The sequence below is a fragment of the Chiloscyllium plagiosum genome, unplaced genomic scaffold, assembly GCF_037043375.1.
Source record: "Chiloscyllium plagiosum isolate Xiang-an unplaced genomic scaffold, Cpla_swu_hap1 HiC_scaffold_72, whole genome shotgun sequence".
Classification (NCBI taxonomy): domain Eukaryota; kingdom Metazoa; phylum Chordata; class Chondrichthyes; order Orectolobiformes; family Hemiscylliidae; genus Chiloscyllium; species Chiloscyllium plagiosum.
Window position 1 is genome coordinate 237,199 of NW_028270211.1, and position 20,471 is coordinate 257,669.

The 20,471-nt window shown below is 44.3% G+C and overlaps 1 long non-coding RNA gene across 1 annotated transcript in view; it reads right to left on the reverse strand.

Annotated features, from left to right (window-relative positions):
* Window positions 1–16,167, reverse strand: part of LOC148134110 (uncharacterized) — a 113,690-nt gene extending 97,523 nt beyond the window's left edge. Inside the window, exons 1-2 of the long non-coding RNA XR_015755911.1 lie at window positions 16,092–16,167; window positions 7,471–7,582 (exon numbers count right to left, since the gene is read on the reverse strand). This is a non-coding gene — a long non-coding RNA (uncharacterized LOC148134110). The remainder of the gene's footprint in view (window positions 1–7,470; window positions 7,583–16,091) is intronic.
* Between the last annotated feature and the right edge of the window lie 4,304 nt (window positions 16,168–20,471).

A 20,471-nucleotide genomic window follows, 5' to 3' on the forward strand; every position in this document is an offset into this window, starting at 1 on the left:
ATGCTCTGCCCAGTGAAGGAAACCATCCCAAACGCCTTCTTCACCAGCCTGTCTGTGACACCACTTTTAAAGAACTGTTTACCTGGGTCACTGGGTCACTTACTGACAACACGACCCAGGGCTCTAACATTAACTGTACAAGTCCCACCCTGGTTTGTTTCACCAAAATGGAACACTTCACCTTTATCTAATTAAACTCCATCAGCTATTCTTCAGCCCACTATCCCAGCAGTACTGTTCATCCTGTTGTATCATAGATAACCTTCATCACTGTCCAGTTTACCACCAATTTCAGTGTCACCCAAAAAACTTAACTTACTTAACAATATTCCCATCCAAACCATTTATCCAAATAACAAACAACAGGGGACCCACCCCACTGCTGGTCACATGTCGCCAGTCAGAAAGACAATATGTCTCCCATCACCCTCAGTCTCCTACCATCTAGCCCAATTTTCTGTCCAGTTGACTACCTCCTCCTGAACGTCATAACCTTTTACACTGATCTGAGCTTATTACCCAGCTTTCCATACGACACGTAGAACACAGAACAGTACGGAACAAGACCCTTCGGTCATGATGAAATGCCAATCTTTTATCCGACCGTAAGATTAAAAAAAAGTGGCAGATAGAGTTTAATTCAGATAAATGCGAGCTGCGGCATTTTGGGAAAGTAAATTTTAGCAAGACTTACACACTTAATGGTAAGGTCCTAGGGAGTGTTGCTGAACCATGCGACCTTGGGGTTCAGGTTCATACCACCTTGAAAGTGGAGTCGCAGGTAGATAGGATAGTGAAGAAGGTGTTTGGTATGCTTTCGTTTATTGGTCTGAGTATTGAGTACAGGAGTTGGGAGGTCATGCTGCAACTGTACAGCACATTGGTTAGGCCACTGTTGTAATATTGCGTGCAATTCTGGTCTCCTTACTTTTGGAAAGATGTTGGGAAACTTGAAAGCGTTCAGAAAAGATTTACAAGTATGTTGCCAGGGTTGGAGGAGTTGAGCTATAGGGAGGGGCTGAACTGGCTGGGGCGTTTTTCATTGGAGTGTCGGAGGCTGAGGGGTGACCTTACAGAGGTTTACAAAATTATGAAGGGCATGGATAGGGTAAATAGACAAAGTATTTTCCCTGTGGTTGGGAAGTCCATAGGTTTAGGATAAGAGGGGAAAGACATAAAAGAGACCAAAGGGGCAACTTTTTCCACACAGTGTGTGGTACGTGTATGGAATGAGCTGCCAGAAGAAGTGGTGAAGGCTGGTACAATTGCAACATTTAAGAGGTATATGAATATGAAAGGTTTGGAGGGATATGGACCAGGTGCTGGCAGGTGGGATTTGATTGGTTTGGGATATCTGGTCGGCTTGGACGGGTTGGACTGAAGTGTCTGTTTCCATGCTGTACACCTCTATGACTCGAACTTCCGTTCCCTTCATTTTTTTTATCATCCATGTGCCTATCCAGAAGTATATTAAATGTCCCGAATGCATCTAATTTTACTGCCACCGCTGGCAGTGCATTCCACATACACCACTCTATATGTAATGAACCTACCTCTGAGATCTCCCCTTAACCATCTGCTAATCACCGGAAAATTATAACCCCTTGTAATAGCTATTTATGTCAAGGTAAAAAAATCTCTCTATTCACTCTATCTATGACTTTCATCACCTTGTTCACCTCTGCCAAGTCACCCCTCATCCTTCTTCACTTCAACGAGAAAAGCCTTAGCTCCCTCAACCTTTCTTCATAAGACATGCTCTCCAGTACAGGCAGCATCCTGGTAAATCTCCTCTTTACCCTCTCTAAAACTTACACATCCTTCCTGTAATGAAGGGACCAGAACTGAACACAATATTCCAACTGAGGTCTAACCAGGGCTCTATAGAGCTGCAACATAACCTCTCGGCTTTAAAACTCAATCCCCAAACTAATGAAATCCCATACAATATATTCCTTCTTAACAAGCCGATTAGCTTGGGTGGCAACTTTGAGGGAACTATGGATCTGTTCCTCCACACTGCCAAGGATCCTACCATTAACCAGGAATTCTGCATTCAAATTCAATCTTCTAAAATTAACGACTTCACACTTTTCCAGATTGAACTCCATCTGCTACTTCTCAGCGTCTTGTCAATGCCCCATTGCAACCTACAACAGCCCCACACACTATCAACCACTCCACCAACCTTTGTGTCATTGGGAAACTTACGAACCGACTCTTCCATTCACATATTCAACTTATTCATAAAATCACAAAGAGCAGAGGTCCTGTAACCACTCCCTGCAGAAAACCACTGGTCACTGAGCTCCAGGATGAATGGTTTTCTATCTATCATCGCCCTCTGTCTTCTGTGGGCCAGTAATCCCGTATCCAGACAGACAGGTTTCCCTGTATCCCATGCCTCCATATTTTCTGAATGAGCCATAAAGGTGTTTCATCACATTCTAAAAAGATTCAATAAGACTTGTAAGGCATGACCTGCCCCTGACAAAACCATGCTGACTATCTCCAATCAAACTATGGTTTCCCAAAGAATAATAAATCCTATCTCTCAGAGTCCTCTCCAATAATCTGCACACCACAGACATAAGACTGACAGGTGTGCAATTCCCAGGATTATCCCTATTCCCTTTCCTGAACAAGGGAATCATAGTTTCCTGCCTCCAATCATCTGGTCCGACTCCAGTGGACATTGAGGGTGCAAAGGTCATCACCCAGGTGTGCAGCAATCCATTCCCTCGCTTCGTGTAGTAACTTTGGACACATCCAGTCTGGCTCAGTGACTTATATTTTACAAAATTCTCAGTACATTCTCCTTCTTAACATCCACCTGTTCACGTACATCAGCCTGTTTCACACGGCCCTCACAAACGACAAGACCCTTCTCAGCCGTGAATACTGAGACATAGTATTCATTAAGGACCTCCCCTACCTCCTGTGACTCCAGGCACAAGTTCCTTCCACTACCCCAGATTGGCCTTATCCTCACTCATGCCTTGCTCTTGTTCCTCCCATAAGTGGAGAATACCTTATGGTTTTCCTTAATCCTTCCCAACAATGCTTTTTCACATTCCCTTCTAGTTGCCCTAAGTCCATTCCACGGTTCCTTCCTGGTATCTTGAGAGAATCCCTACTGTGTGGAAATGGGCCATTTTGCCCAACACCTCCATACCAACCTTCCAAACAGTATCCAACCCAGCCCCATTCCCCACCCTATTACTCTCCATTTGCCCTGACTAATGCACCACACCTGCACATCCGTGAACACTATGGTTAATTTAGCATGGCTGAGCCACATAATCTGCACATTTTTGGGCTGTGGGGGGAAACCAGAGCACCTGGAGGAAAACCACGCAGACACTGGAAGAATGTGCAAACACCCCACAGACAGTCGCCTGAGGCTGTAATCGAAATGGAGTCCATGGTGCTATGAGGTAGCAGTGCTAACCACTGAGACACCTTGCCACCCAATGCAACTCTCTGGAGCCCTGTCTGATCCTTGCTTCCTCGAACTTAAGTAAACTTCCTCCTTCCTCTTGACTCGATGCTAAAGTCCATGTGGACAACGTTGACTGCTCTGCCTTCATCTATCTTTGGCCACCTCCTCGAAGAGTCAATCCGGTTTGTGCAACATAGTTTTCCACTCACAAAGCCCTGCTGACCATCTCGAATCAGCCCTTGCCTTTGTAAATTTAAGGAGCACCTTTCTCACAGAATCTCCTCCAACAACTTCCCTATCACTGGGGTCACTGAGCTGTAATTTCCTGGCTTTTCCCTGCAGCCCTTAAGTGATGGAACAGCATTAGCCGCCCTCCAGTCTTCCAACACCTCACTGTGTCTGTTGATAATATAAATATTTCTGTTAGAAACACTGCAATCTCTTCCCTCGCTTCTCACAATATTCTAGCACAGATCTAATGAGGATTGATCTACCTTGATTTGTTTTAAGATTCCAGCACTTTCTCTTCTCTGTTGAGGATTCTTTCCAAGACATCACTATTTATTTCCCCACGTTCCCGAGCTTCCATGTCTTTCGCCACAGTAAATTCTGACAACACTATTTTGTCTAATATCTGACTCATCTCCTCTGGTTCCACACATGGGTGACCTTATTTATCTTTAAGGGGGCCTATTCTCTACCAAGTGACTCTTTAGCCCTTATTGAAACTTGCGTAAAGGCTTCTGATAATTCAAATACACCATATCCCCCGTACCACCACACCCTCCTACACCATTACAATTCTGCCACTTATATTCACACCAACAAATTAAATGCAACAGGCTCAAAAACAAATTCTCTTTTAATCAATTGGCTTTCTAAGTGGCCAGTTATTGTGTATTGAAATATCCTTTCTAACAATGTCAGTATGCTCCCGATTTACTGTCAGGCTAACACTATTTGGTTTCAGACTGACAGCAGAAAGGGTTGTGGGAGATCTTGTTTATCAATCTGAAAAAGGTAGCTCACAGGGTCAGCAGGTAATAGAGATGGCAAATAAAATGCTGACATTTATTACAGAGGGAATGGAGTCTAAAATTAGGCAGGTCTAGCTAAAACTATGCAAGGTACAAGTCAGACCCACCTCGAATATCATGAACAGTGTGAGTGCCCGCAGGAAAGATATTTTTGAATTGGAGACAGGTCAGAGAAGGTTCACTCGGCTGATCCTGGGAATGGAGGAACTTTCTAATGAGAAGAGGTGGAGTAGGTTGAGGTTGAACCCATTGAAGTTTAGATAATGAGAGAGAAATGGAATGAAACATCCAAAATTCTGAGGGGGTCTGATCGGGCAGATGCTGGGAAGTTAGAAAATAGAACAGTAGAGCACAGCAACAGGCCCTTCGGCCCACCACGTCTATGCTGTCCAAGATACTATTCTAACTCATACCATCTGCCTGCACATGGTCCATATCCCTCTATTCTCTGCCTGTTCATGTTTCTGTCTAAATCCCACTTCAAAACTTTACTCACATTTCTGCTTCTACGACCTCCCTCTGTAACATCCACTCCACGTAAAAAAAAACTTGCTTCACACATCTCGTTTAAACTTCCTCTTTCTCACCTTAAACCTATGCACTCCAGTATTTGAAACTTACACATTGGAAAAGAGATACTGACTATCTACATTATTTATCCCTGTCCTAACGTTATATCCCTATACTTGGTCACCTGTCAGCCTCTGATACTCTCACGAAACTATCCAACTTTGTTTAATTTCCTCTTAAACCTAACACACCCTTAAAAACCCTAAAACACAGGTAACGTGCTGATAAATCCCTTTTGCACCCCTTCCAAAGCCTCCCCATCCTCCCTATTGTGTGGAGGTGAGAACTGCACACAATACTCCAAATGTGGCCAAACAAACGTCTTATAGAATCACAGCATCAGATGGAAACCACTATACCCAACATTGTGACTGATGAAGGCCAGTGCTCCATTTGCTTTCTTTCCCATCTGAAATACTTCTGTTGCCATTTTCTGGGAGTTACCGACTTGCACCAAGATCCTTCTGTATATCAATATCCCTCAGTATGCTAACGTTCTTATTGAATTTGACATCATCTCACGCTTGTCCAGATTGAACTCAATTTGCCATTTCTGTCTATCTCTCCAACTGTTCTGTAACCTCCTGCAGATGTTAATGAATCAGGGAAACAAGGGTTTTGTGGAAAAGGCAGGAAAGTAGAGTTGAACAGTATCAGATCAACCATGATCTAATTGAAGGACAGAGCATAGTCAATGGGCCAAATGGCTTCATTCCCCTCCTACATCTCATGATCTGAGCACAAATTCATTATATCTTGCATAATATTATGGGTCTCTGCTCACAAAACTCCTTTATAATGGAATTATTGGATATTTATTAGTACACAGCATTTGATCTACAAATATGATGATGTTATAGAAAACCACCTCACATACAATCCAGGATTCTATCCGTTACAGCACTGATACTCATTGCTGTATCAGTCGGCATGGAGTCCACTGTCACACACAGTTACTGTACTGCCCTTGCCATTAGTACATACAGTCCTGACTGTAACCATATTGACATTCCCATCACTGTCTGGTGCTTACAAAAGAATTCCTGCTAATGGTTGCTGCTGCTTGCTTATTCTCAGCTCCACTTTTGATATTCAGATCCACATGACTGTCTCATTAATACATTAACCTCATCCTTCCTTCACAAGTTGTTGGCTTTTTGCCTAGTCTGCCTATTGGGACTAGATTGGGTTGGGATATCTGCTCAGCATGAATGGATTGGACCGAAGGGTTGGTTACCATGCTGCACTCTATAACTCTATCCCAACAACCCTTCAGTATTCACCTCCCAGTCATGGTCATTCTGCAGCTAAATCTCCGGATGACAGTTCCATCATATCTGTTCACTGTCATTCCATCTGCCTTATGGCGAATACAGGGAGTCATTCCTCAGTAGTGGGGGGTTAAACAGATTGGTAGAGGTTACAGAGACAGGGAGGCTTCCAGGGACTCGAGGATCTTAGAGTTAAACAGAGTTACATCTGGTCAAGAATGTCAGCGGGACAAAGGGGTTTGGGGATTGGAGGAATTTACAGAGATAGAGGGAGCTGGATTAGATTCTGGAGATAGGGATAGGGATGGATGTAGGGAGAGGCAGACAGTCGGAGAGGCACAGACGGGGTGTGTTTCCGGGAGAAGTGTATTGTGAATACTAACAGACATATGGAAGATTGTAGTGACTGAAACGTTTACAGTTATAACAAGGCTTCTCGGTTCTGAAGGTTACAGAGATCGGAAGGCAATGGAGAATGCCAGTGTGCTGGGATGGAGACAGTTATACAGATGGGGAGGGTTGCACAAACTGAAGGAGGTTCCTGTGGTCGCGAGGGGTATGGTGTCGGGAATGAGGGTGAAATTTAACAAGATAAAGATCAAAGAATTGGAGAAGGATAAGGAGATTACAAATTTTTCACAGCAAAGGAAGGGTTGTAGGAGCTGGAGAAGATTACATAGATAGGGACCGATGGAGAGGTTAAAGACAAATACATTGACATGGAGGGTGGCATTGGTGGGAGGATCTTACAGGGATAGACAGGACTGTCAGGGTTTACCAGGATGAAGGAATTTAGTATCTACTGCAGAAGTTTAGGAATTAGGGTGTTAGGGATTGGAGAACCTGACAGAGACAGAGAGAATGGTGTGGACTAGAGGAGATTCCAGACAGAGGTAGGATTATCGGGACTGGAGGATATTACAGTGATCACGAACACAGAATGGGCCAGGATTGATGCCTGCGATCCCCTGTGCTGTCGCATCGAGGACCAGTACAGTAGAGGTGAAAGCAGGACCCTCACAAGATGGTGGGAATGAAGCCTAGAATGTTGCTGTTCCTTGCCCAGATCTGTGTCTAAGTCCTGTCTTCCAGGTCTTAATAAAGACATCTCCTCCTTCCACCCTGTGCTGTATACTGTGAGCGATCTTACCGGCTGCAGGATTTACTGAAGGCTCCAGATGTCCCTCTCCATCCCTCTCTGGCTGACCAACCAGCTTTAATGAGGTGATGGATGAGACAGGAGTTAGGAACATCCTGATTACCTGCATGAGACAGAAATAGACAGAATGGGAAATTAGACTGATGCAATGAGGATAACACATGCAGAGTTGCACAGAGTCCAGCAGCGATCTCGAAAATCCCAATCTCCATCCCTTGCCCGTGCTGCTGCATCTCTCTGGAGTGGAGAATTCTGTTGACTCAGGATCTCAGACCATCTGTAAGAGGGAGAAATGCTGACAGAGGCAGCAAATAGACTGACACAGCGAGGGATACCACATGGAGAGATACTGAGTGATATCACATTCTTAGACACTGCATTAACAGGGAATTGTTTGAATTTGTAACAAAGGCACTGGGATAATTGTGAGGGGATTCAACCTTCCTATCTCATCATCTCTTTGGCGGTGGGTCACAGACGAGGCTGACTCTCTCCCACTCCTGGGCGGTGCGGGTCCTGAGTTGACTGTACAGAACGATGTTACCTTTCACAGGTTCTGTTACACTTGGAGCAGAAGGTGGCCATGGGAAGGGGGAGTGGAGCGTTGGTGTGGCAGCACGTTCCTTGTGTTATTTTCTCTTGGATTCTCATTTTCCCCACTGAAAGTCTCGAGGTGCTCGACACCTTCCCAATGCTCATTCCCCACTTCGGACGGTCTTGGCCCAGGACTTAAAGGATTTGATTAAGAGATGAAAAAAAACCTATCAATTCTGAAGAAGCCAACGTTTAGAAGTGTGGACGCATTGGTTAAAGAGATCGCTAGGTAGTCTCCAAGCAGGAGTGCAGTAGGAAGAGGAAACGTCAGCATTTAATCAGATGGTCAGAACAGGGAGAATTGAAGGTGCTGGAGGTGGTGAGAGTGTTACAGAGAGGGGCAAAGGCCTGAACAATGTTACAAAGCCAGTACGAATTGCTGCAGCTAGAGCTGTTTGCAGAGGTAGGGATGGACATCTGTATTTTCATTGATTCATTCATGGCCTGAGGAAGTCACCGGATGGACCAGCATACATTGCCCTCCTGCTAATTGCCCAGAGGCAGCTCAGAGTCAGCCATATTGCTGTGGGACTGGAGTCACATGTGAGCCAGACCAGGTAAGAATGCCAGGTGTCCCTCTCTGAAGGACATACGTGAACAAGTTGATTTTTACCAGATAATCAACAATGCTTAAACAGTGGCCTCACTAATGTCCTGTACAGATACACCATGACATCCCAATTCCTACTCTCAATGCTCTGCCCAATGAAGGGTAACCATCTCAAACGCCTCCTTCACCAGCCTGTCTACCTGTGACGCTACTTTCAAAAAACTGTGTACCTGCGTCCCTGGGTCACTGACAACAGTATCCAGGGCCCGAACATTAATTGTACAAGTCCAGCCTGGTCTGCTTTATCACAATACAACATCTTGCATTTCTCCACCTGTTATTTCTAACCTCACTGGCCCAGCAGTATTGTTGCTCCCTTTGTACTCTTCGATAACCCTCTTCACTGTCCACATTATCACCAATTTCAGTCTCACTCACAAACTTGCTAACCATGGCTTCTGTATTATCATCCAAACTGTTTACATAAATGATGCACAACAGTGACACAGCACCGAACCCCACGGCACACTGTTAGTTACATGCCTGCAGTTTAAGCAGTAACCCTCTATGATCATGCTCCGTCTCCTACCGTCAATCCTGTTTTGTATCCAGTTGGTGAGCGCTCCCTGGCTATGTCTGATCTCAACTTACTAACCAGTCTGCCATGCAGAACCTTGCCAAAGGCCTTGATAAAGTTCATGTGGACATCGTGTACTGCTCTGCTTTGATCTCTCACTTGTCTACCTCCACACTCACATTTGAGGCATGATTTCCCGTGCACAAAGCCATGCTGACGATCGTAAATCTGTCCTTACCTTTCCAAAGGCATGATGATCATTCCCCTCAGAATCTCCTCCAACAACTTACCACCCCTGCATCAGTCTGCCTGGCCTGTAGTGGCTGTTGATGATGCAAATATCTCTGCAAGGGGCCCTGCAATTTTCTCCCTCGCTTCTCACAAGGCGCTGGGATACATCTGATCATGTCCCAAGGTTTTATCTAACTTATTGCATTTTAAGACATCCAGCACCTCCTGTTCTCCTGCACTCTTTTCAAGACATCCATATGTATTTTCCTAAGTTCCCGAGCTTCCATATCTTTCTCCGTAGTAAATCCAAACACAAAATATTTGTTCAGTATCCCACCCATCAGCAGTGATTCCACACAGACAGCCTCATTGACATTTCAGGGGCCCTATTCTCTCCCGAGATAATTTTTAGCCTTGGTTGGAACTTGTCAAAATGCTTCTAAAATTTCAAATATACCTCTACCGCAACTAGCCTCCCTCAACCTTATCTATTTTGCCATTTAAGGTCACACCAAAATATAGAATCCAACAGATTTAAATATATTCCCCTTTTATAAAATCATACATCTCCCATTGTTTCTACACATCCAGTTATCATTTATTGTCATATCCTTTATAACACATTCCAGCACGTTCCCGACTCACTGTCAGGCTAACACCGTTTGGTTTCAGACTGACTGCACAAAGGGTTTTGGGAATCCTTGTGAATCAATCTGAAACAGGTAGCTTACAGGATCAGCAGGTCATAGAGAAGGCAAATCAAATGCTGCCATTTATTACAAAGGGAATGGATTCTAAAAATAAGGAGGTCTTGCTAAAACGATGCAAGGTACATATCAGACCACACCTAGATGATAATGAACAGTATGTGATCTGTAAGGAAAGACATTCTTGTATTGGAGGCAGGCCAGGGAAGGTTCACTCGGCTGATCCTGGAGATGGCGGGATTTTCCAATGAGAAGAGGTGGAGTAGATTGCCCTTGAAACTATTGGGGTTTTGAAGAATGGGAGAGAAATTCAATGAAACGTCCAGGATTCGGAGGGGCTTTGACAGGTTAGATGTCGTTAAGTTAGAAAATCGAAAAGTACAGCAGAGTAATAGGCCCTTCGGCCCACCATGGCTGTGCTGACCATGATGCTATTCTAAACTAATCCCATCTGCCTGCACATGGGCGATATCCCTCTATTCTCTGCCTGTTCATGTTTCTGTCTAAATGCCCTTCAAATGTTTGCTCTCGTTGCCACCTCTCCCACCTCCTGAGCAGCTTCTACCCTCTTGATAAAGACAACTGGCCTCATTCATCTCACTTAAAACTTCTCACTCTCACCTTAAACCGAGGCGCCCTAGTATTTGACATTTCTACATTGGAAGGAGGATTCTGACTATCCACACTATTCACGCCTCTCCTAATGCTATATAACTGTACCCGGTCACACCTTAGTCTCCGATACTCACGCAAAACAATCCAACTGCGTCCAACCTCCTTACAGTAAACACATTCTCATCCAGGCAATATTCTGCCAACCCTCTGTTGCAACCTCCCCAAAACCTCCACATCCTTGTTGTGGTGTGTCGATGAGAACAACACGCAACCTTCCAAACATGGCCGAATGAAGTTTCATTCAGTCACAACATGACATGCAAACCTCTGTACTCAATACTGTGACCAATAAAGGTAAGCCTACCATACTCCTCCTTTACCACCACATCCTACTGTGTTGTTATATTTCGGGTGCTATGGATTTGGATCCAATGTCTCTCTGTTTATCAATGTTTCCAATTAGTCAATTAGTGCACTTCTCTCTTCCATTTGACTTCATAGATGCATCACTTCACACTTGTCCCGATGAAATTCAATTTGCCACATCTCTGCCCAACGTTCCAGCTGATCAACACACTGCTGCAACCTTGAACACTCTTCCTCACTATCCACAATTCCCCTAACTATCCCTAATCATTACATGCCTTTCCAAATGCCGTCTGCAAAATTACCAATCAAACTGCTGACCTTTCCATCTGAATCTCCGATATAAATTACACACAGACACAGCAGCACTGATCCTTGTGAAACACCATTGACCACAGACGTCCAATCAGAATTCACCACTCCACATGCCTCTGTCTACTATCACCAAGAAAATATTGTATCCAACTTACCAACGAGCATGGATTGTGATTTGATCTTCCAGATCCCCCTTGCTATTTGGAAGCTGTCCATTCAAAATGACTCTATATTTTGATTCCAGATTAAATTGGCTGTCTCACTAATGCACTGACTGCATCCTTTCTTCACAACAAAACAGGACCTTGTTTGGTTGTTTGCTGATCCTGCCTAATTCCCTACAACCCCTCAATAATCACATTGCGGTCATGGTCATGCTGCAGCCACACCTCCACAATAACAGTTCAATCATATCTGTTCCCTTCAGTTAATGCTGTCATTCCATCTGCCTTGTTGCAAATGCATGGCGCGTGTCACCGAGAGAGGGCCTTTGAGGGATGGATAGAGGTCACAGAGTGGGAGAGATGTTTGGGGACGCGACAATGTTGCAGGGTTAAACATAGTTACAGTTGCTACAGAGTGTCCACAGGAGAAAACATTTTATTGTTTGGAGGAAGTTAGAGAGATAAAGCGTCTTTGATTAGATTCCAGAGATAGGGATGTATGTAGGGTTGTGGCTCGTTACATGGGCTATGTTGAGCAGGGCGTAGAAACATTCACAGCATTCCAGGATGTGGCACATCTAACAACAGTTATGGGATCTGGAGAATATCACAGTGATAGGGAGGATGGTATGGACTGGAGAATATTACAGGGAAAGGGAGGGTATGGACTGGAGAATGTTGCAAGCACATGGAAGATGATATAAGCTGGAGAATGCTGCAGCAATAGAGAGGAGTATATGGACTGGAGGATGTTGCACGGACAGGGATGAAGTTGTAGACTGGCTACAGTTAGAAGGAGAGATAAATTTATGCACTGGAAGGTATGTCAGAGAGAGTGAGTGGTGTGCATGCTGCAAGATACGACAGGGGTAGGGAAGCTTGTAGAGACTAGAGGAGAGAGTGATAGAGAGTCTTGTGAGAGACCAGATTCACTTATGAGCATAGGATGTGCTACAGTGAGCAAAGCCTTTTGCAGATATAAATGAGGATGCAATGGCCACAAAGCAGTCATACCTATAGATAGGTAAATAGGAACTGAAGGAAATGAAGAGATTACACAGGCTAGGAGTGTTGTATGCAGTGGAGGAGATTAACCTGAAAGGAAAGTTTTAGACACTCAACAATGTTAGGAAATAATGGGAGTTCCAATGGTGATAGCAGGTTTCAACAATTCGGAGGATATAGACCTGAAGGAGCTTTGACAGATAGCGATGGTACAGTAAAAAGAATTGTAGTGGCTTCTGTTTCATAAGCAATCCATAAGCACTTACAATAGCCTATTTGAAATGTGCATTATCTCTCGACCATTTATCAGACAGCGCTGCAAATATTTCACTGGCTCTGCCTACCAGCTTAGACTGAAATGGCATGACCCAGAAGACCTCGGGCCACTCTACCTGTCTATGCAATTTTTCAAATGAAATACAGAGTTCCTTGACAGTAGAGTCACAGGTAGTTAGGATAGCGAAGAAGGCGCTTGGTGTGCATTCATTTATTGGTCAGAGTATTGAGTACAGAAGTTGGGAGGTCATGTTGCGGCTGTACAAGACAGTGGTTAGGCTACTTTTGGAATGCTGCATGCAACTCTGCTCTACTTCCGATCGGATGGATTTTGTGAAACTTGAAAGGGATCAGAAAAGATTTACATCAATGTTGCCAGGGATGAGCTATAGGGAGAGTTTGAACAGGTGATGTTTGTTTTTCCTGGAGAGTTGGAGGCGGAGGGTGACCTCATAGAGGTTTATAAAATCAAGAGGGGCATGGAAAGGGTAAATAGACAAAGTCTTTCTCCTGGGGTGTGCGAGTCCAGAATTATAGGGTGAGGTTTAGGGTGAGAGTAGAAAATATAAAAGATAAAAAGGGGCAACTTTTTCACACAGAGGATAGTACGTGTTTGGAATGAGCTGCCAGAGGAAGTGGTGGAGGCAAGTACAACTGCAACCGTTAAAAGGCATCTGGATAGGTATATGAATAGGAAGGGTTTCGAGGGAGATGGGCCGGGTGCTAGCAGGTGGGACTGATCTGCAGAATGTGACCATGAATGGGTTATGGAACCTGGAGGATGTTATGATTTGAACCACAGGTAATGTTTGATTGGATCTTTCAGCCAATCTTACAGATGGTCCAATTGCAACACTTAAGAAGCATTTGGATGGATATATGAATAGAAAGGATTTGGAGGGATATAGACCAGGTACTGGCAGGTTGGACTAGATTGGTTGGAATATCCTGTCGACATGGCTCAGTTGGAATGAAGGGTCTGTTTCCATGCTGTACATCTCTATGACTGTAAGATCGGCTGAATTGTCCAATCAAAAACTACCTGTGGTTCAAATCATAATATCCTCCAGGTTCCACAAGCCATCCCCTGTCCCATCCTGCAGGTTCAATGAATCCCGGAACCTCTAACCTTCTGCAAGTCCCACGTCCCTTTCGAAATTTGTACCATCCTCCAGGTTCGGCAGCCCTTCATACCTTGTAACATGGCCCAGACTCTCCAACTCCTCCTTCCTTTGCAATGTTCCCCAGAAGGGCACTGGAGGATGGTGGGGGTTACAGAGATATGGAGCGACATCAGGATGGGAGGATTTTGCAGACATTAGGAATATATGGACTTGAGGAGGTTTCACAATTTATGAGTGTTGTAGGGACTGGAGGAACTTACAAAGATAGGGATAGTTTTAGTTTGGAGGATTCTGCAGAAAACATTTACGTGGTTAAAGGCAGAATTCCTAGCAGCGTGCAGGAACAAAGGGATCCTGTATCCCTCAGGTTACCACCCAAGGTGACAGGCTGTTAAGAAGGCGGATGGTGTGTTGGCTTTCATTAACAGGGGGATTGAGTTTAAGAGATGTGAGATTTTGCTGCAGCTGTACAGAACCCCAGTTAGACCACACTTCGAATACTGTGAACAGTTCTGTTCGCTTCATTATAGGGAGGACGTGGAAGCTTTAAAGACAGTGCAGAGGAGATTGCGCAGGATGCTGCCTGGACTGGATGGCATGCCCATAGAAGGTAGTTTGTGGAAGCTAGGGCTTTTCTGATCACAGCGAAGGAGGAAGAATGGTGACATGATAGAGGTGTACAAGGGAATGAGAGGCATAGATAGAGTGGATAACCAGAGACTACTTCCCATGGCGAAATGGCTATCACAAGGGGACATAAGTTTAAGGTAATTGGCGGAAGGTTTAGCTTAGATATCAGAGGGATATGGGCCAGGTGCTGGCAGGTAGGACCAGATTGGGTTGTGATATCCTGTCGGCATGGAAGGGACTGGTACGTTATTTACACAGAGTGTGGTGCGTGCTTGGAATGGACTGCCAGCCATGGTAGTAGATTCAGACACGTTACAGACATCTAAGCAACTCTTGGATAGGCACATTAATGATAGTAATGTGTAAGGTATGTAGGTTCGTTTCATCTTCAGAGTAGGATAATAGGTCAGCACAATATTGAGGGCTGAAGGGCTTGTACTGGAATGTGCTATTCCATGTTCTAATAGCAAGAGTTATGGTGGCAGCAAGAGGTTTCGGGAAGCGGGAGAGGATGCGATCTGAATGAAGTGACACAAACAGGAGGCAGATGACCAGACTGCAAGAATTGTGGGGACTGGAGGTGCTTTCACAGGGAGGGAGGAGCATAGAGCCACAGGAGGTTACAGAAATGAGGAGAGCTATCGGGCCTACAGGAGTTCATGGAGATGGGGAGGTTGGGAGGAATGGAGCAGTTTACAGGGATAAGGATGTTGGTAGGATGGGGTGTTTTACACAGACAGGAATGTTTCAGGTGAATGGAGCTGAGTACAGAGATAAAGTGGGTTGTACAGATTGGAAAAACAAATAGACGTATGGAGGGTAGTCGTGACTGAAGATGTTTATAGACACAGGAAGGCTTAGGTTCTGCAGGTTATTTAGATAAAGGGGGTGTGGAATCAGACAAATTCTCCAAGTGATAAAGACAGCAACTTTGATTGGAGACAGTTTCACAGATTAGGGAGCATTAGTAACCTCCTCCAGTTTGGTCAGAGTGGGAAGGGTTGTAGGGGAGCGTGATGTTTACACATGTAAGAACTGGAGAATATTATGGAAATGAGTAGATGGATGGAGACACTGGAGGAGCTTACATTGACAGGGTGGGTGCTGGCAATGAAAAGATATCACATAGATAGTGGGTCTTGTAGGAAATGTATTGAAAGAGTCACAGGCATTGGAATTACTTCTGCAGATTGGGAGTATTACAGGGACTGAGAGGATCGTAGGGTCTCCACAGATTGATCATGTCTTTAAGAATATGTAGATACGGAAATCTTAAACCCAACGCATGCAGTCTTCATTTCAAGACCAGAGCCTTATTATACCTCATCAGCCAAGGATCCCTAAACCTGCCAGCTTTTCCCTTTATCCCAATGGGGCATACGGGTCCTGGATTCTTGATACCACACTTTGAACAGCCTCCCATTTGCCAGTTGTTCCTTTTCCTTCAAACAGACTCACCCTCGATTGGAATCATAATATGGAGGTGCCGGTGTCGGACTGGGGGTGGACAAAGTTAAAAATCACCCAACACTCGGTTCCAGTCCAAAAGGTTTATTTGAAAGCCCGAGCTGTCAGAGCACTGCTTCTTCATCAGGTGGTTGTGGAGCACAATCCTAAGGTACAGAATTTATAGCAACATGATGGCAGTGTCATGGAATAGAATATCAAACAAATTTAGTTTAAGCCTTTCATCTGTTACAGTGATGACCAGCGCTTCCAAAGCGAGTTGGATTATAGCTGGGCATTGTGCAATTTTAAATTCACGGCATTGACGCTGGCCAGACCCTGCAGAATGCCCCCAAACCTGGCCCTGTTCCAGTTTTCCTCTTCAATCTGTGGACCTGCTGATCTTTTTCCATAACTATGTTAAAATGAAGACAGTTGTGGGCACTGGACCCGAAGTGCTCTCCGAATGACACTTAGTCACTTGCCCGACCTCGTTTTCTGAGGGGAGGTCCAGTGTTTCACCTGCCTGGGTAGAGTAGGGCCCTCTGCATATTGATTTAGGAACCTTCCTTGGACACATTTGAAAAATTGCCCTCCGTCCAGTTGTTTTTTATACTCGAGGTGGCCCAGTCAATACAGGGAATATTAAAATCTCCAGCCTGCACTCCTCTATTATTCCTATAGTTATCTGCAATCTCTCTACACATCTGCTCCTCTGGTATCTGTTGGGTCTACAACAGTCTACAATACAGTCCCAACAAAGTGACCACCCCTCTCTTTTTTCTAACTTCTAACCATGTGGAATTTTAAATGAATATATGTTTTAAAAATTGGTATTAACAATCCATAAATAAGTATTGATAAAAATCCAAACACTTGACCTTCAGAGAAAGACAACAGTTCACTCTCATGTGGTCTGCACGACATACCCACAGCAAAGTGTTTGCCTCTCAATTACCCTGTGAAATGGGCGAGCCAGCTGCTTAGCTCAAGGGCAGCAAGGGATGGGCAAGAAAGGCTAGTCAGCCACAGACACCCACATCCCATACCTGATTTTTAAAAAATTCCATTCAGATTGGTCCCAGCACAGTTCCAGTGGAACAATGTCCTGGCCAATTACGTTGGTAGATTTATGGACATGGTTTTAAACTGACAGAGAGGATGCAGGGACAGGCTTCAGGTGAAAGGAGCTCTCCAAATCCAAAGAGAAAACGTGAAGCATCAGAGCAGCATGGGAATGTGACCGAAGACAACAGAAAGGAACAGGATGGGACAAAGTTTAACTAAAACTGTAGATCAGCAAATCCATTTGTGACAGGAAATTGTGGGAATGAGTAAATTATGTTTTTTATTAATGGACAAAGTCTCTGCAATGGGGCAGATGGATTTGTGACACAGAGATAAAAGAGATTTAGACACCCGAGAGATGTGGTTACTGGGCGAACAAAAGGTGGAACATAAATATTCAATGTTTCACAGCCTTGTGCAAACTCAGGCAAAATGGGCAACGCTAACAATAATGGGTAAGAAAGACATTATAGAGAAAGTATTTGGTCTCAGATCATGAAGTAGAGTCAGTCTGAATGTAAATTCTGCCTACTACTTGCCAAGGACACAAGCAGCAGAACAGTTTTAGACCACCAAACAGCATTTCATGGCTCGTCACTGCAATAAATAGGAATTCATTGGAATTTTTAATACAGGCATGGTGAACATTTAGTGAAATGTCAATATTCGCAAAGTCTGGGACAATCACACTGACAACAGTGATATTGGAAGAGGAGTTCAGAGAATTTTTTTCAGTGTTTCTTAGAATAACACATTGTGCAACTGGCGAGGGACGTAACTGTCTCAGAGCGACTGTTGTGTGATAAAACATAGTGAATGAGTAATGTCACCTGGAGAGATCCTCTGGGAAATTGTGATAAAGTGCAGTTTAAAGAAATATAAAGTTTTAAAGTGAATCACAGAAAGGACAACTAGAAACAAAAATAGCCAATTACATGGGTTTGAGAGGAGAACTGACCAAGGTAAACAGGCTAAACAGACTGAAATATGTGTCTGGAAATGTACAGTGGAAAACATTTGAAGGAAGAGTGTAAAACACTCAACAAAAGGACATTCCACAGAAAGAGATTAAAACTCAGCAAGAAATCCCCACCAGTCCCTCACTCAGGACAAAATGGATCATATTAGATTATGAGGCTGAGAATATCAGCACAAAGTACTTAAAATCCTGAAGTGAGAGAGAGTTTTAGGAGTAAGTTTTAAAGGGATTGCAAAGGGTCTGCTCGCAGGAGGAGGGCAATGGGAAGGGGAATCATTGTCAGGGTTTATTGACACGATAGGAACAGGGAAAGATGAAGTTGCTGGAGGTAGTGAGAGAGTTACAGAGAGTGGTCAGGGCCTGAACAGTGTTACAAAGCCAGTACGAATTGCTGCAGCTGGAGGGGTTTGCAGAGGTAGGGAGAGACATATGTATTTTTATTTATTCATTCATGGGATGTGGGTGTCACTGCCTGAACCAGCATTCTTGACCCCACGCTAATTATCCAGAGATTGTTGGGGCCCTGGTGGATATATTTAATACTTTGCTGGCCACAGGTGAAGTGCTGAATGACTGGAGGATCGCTAATGTGGTTCCTTTGTTCAAGAAGGGCAGCACGGGTAGGCCAGGTAATTACAGAGCAGATAGTCTAACAGCAGGGGGAGGGATATTATTGGAAACAATTGTGAGGATGAATCAACACTTGCAAAGGTAAGGATCAACTCGGTTTAGTCATCACGGATTTGGCAGAGGAAGATACTGTCTGAGGAATTCAGTTCAGTTTTTTCGAAATGGTGCTTAAGTATATTGATGAGGGCTGTGCAGATGATGTGGTTTACATGGACTTGAATAAGTCCTTTGACAAGATACAAAATGGAAGGCTGGTCCAAAAGGACTGGGTTCCAAGGCAAGTTGGCAAATTGGATGCAAAATTGGTGGATAGAATACTTTCACCAGCAGGTGTACCACAGAGATCTGAGCAGGAACCATTGAACATTAATAACTCAGATGTGAAAGCAGAAGGTATCATTAGTCGGTTTGCAGATGACATGAAAGGTGAGGGTGTTGTTCACAGTGAGGGGGATGGTCTCCGTCTGCAGTCCGATGTCGATTGGATGATAATATGAGCAGAGTTTAGTTCTGATCGAAGTGAGGTAATACTCTGTGGGTGGTACGATAAACGAAAGACAGACATAATGAACGGTAGGTCCTTGCGGAGTACTGAGGAATACAGGGACCTTGGTGGACAAGTCCATGGATCCCTGAAGGTGGCAGCACAGGGAGACAGGGTGGAAAAGGCACCTCAACTGGGAGCGGGAGAAGGACCCATATCCTTATGGGGTGAATTGCTAGAGATGCTTGAGAGGATATAACCTAGTCTGGCAGGGTGTTGGACCTTAAACAGTCGTAAGGCCAGAAAGAAGATAGAGGCTGGTACACGAGTTAAAGACAGCAATTTCAGCAGACAAGGCAGGCAAGAACATAGCATGGAATGGGGGAAAACTGATGATTAAACTACATTTATTTCAATACAAGGGGCCAGACAGCTAAGGAAGATGAAGTCAGGGCATGGATTGGAACATGGGACTGGGATATTATAGTTATTACAGAAACACAGCTGAGGGAGGGGTAGGACTGGCAGTTCATTGATTCAAGGTAGAGATGCTACAGGAAGGGGAGGCAAGAGAGGACGTGTGGTGGTGGGTTTTGATTGCATGAATCATCACAGCAGTACTTAGAGAGGATATTCCTGTGGGATCGCCCAGTGAAGCTGTGTTAGTGGAACAGAGAAATAAGAATGGGTCATCACTTTGATACGACTGTACTGCTGACCCAGAATAATCTGTGGCAGACTGAGGAACAAATATGTCACGACATCTTAAATATCAACCATAATAATAGGGCTGTTATGGTAGGGGTTTTTAAACTTCCCAAACTGAGACTGGGAGTGCCAGTGTTCAGCGTTTGCAAGGGAGGAATTTGGTAATTGTGTTCCAGAAAACTCCCAATCAATATGTAAATGGCCTGAAAAGAGAAAAGGGCAAAACCTGACCTCCACTTGAGAATTAAGGTAGGGAAAGGGACTGAGATGTGAGTGGGAAAGCATTTTGCCAAAGTGCCCACAGTTCTAGTAGTTTGAAAACAGCTTTGGAAAAGGACAGGCCTGGTCCACAAGTGCAAGTTATAAAATGGAGCCTGACCAATCTTGATCGTATTAGCCAGGAACTTTCAAAATGTGATTGGGGAAGGGAATTATTTACAGGGAAAGGGAAGTTTGGCAAGTGAGAATATTTTAAAAGTGAGATAAACTGATCGATCAGCGCCAGCATTTTCCTGTTTGTGTG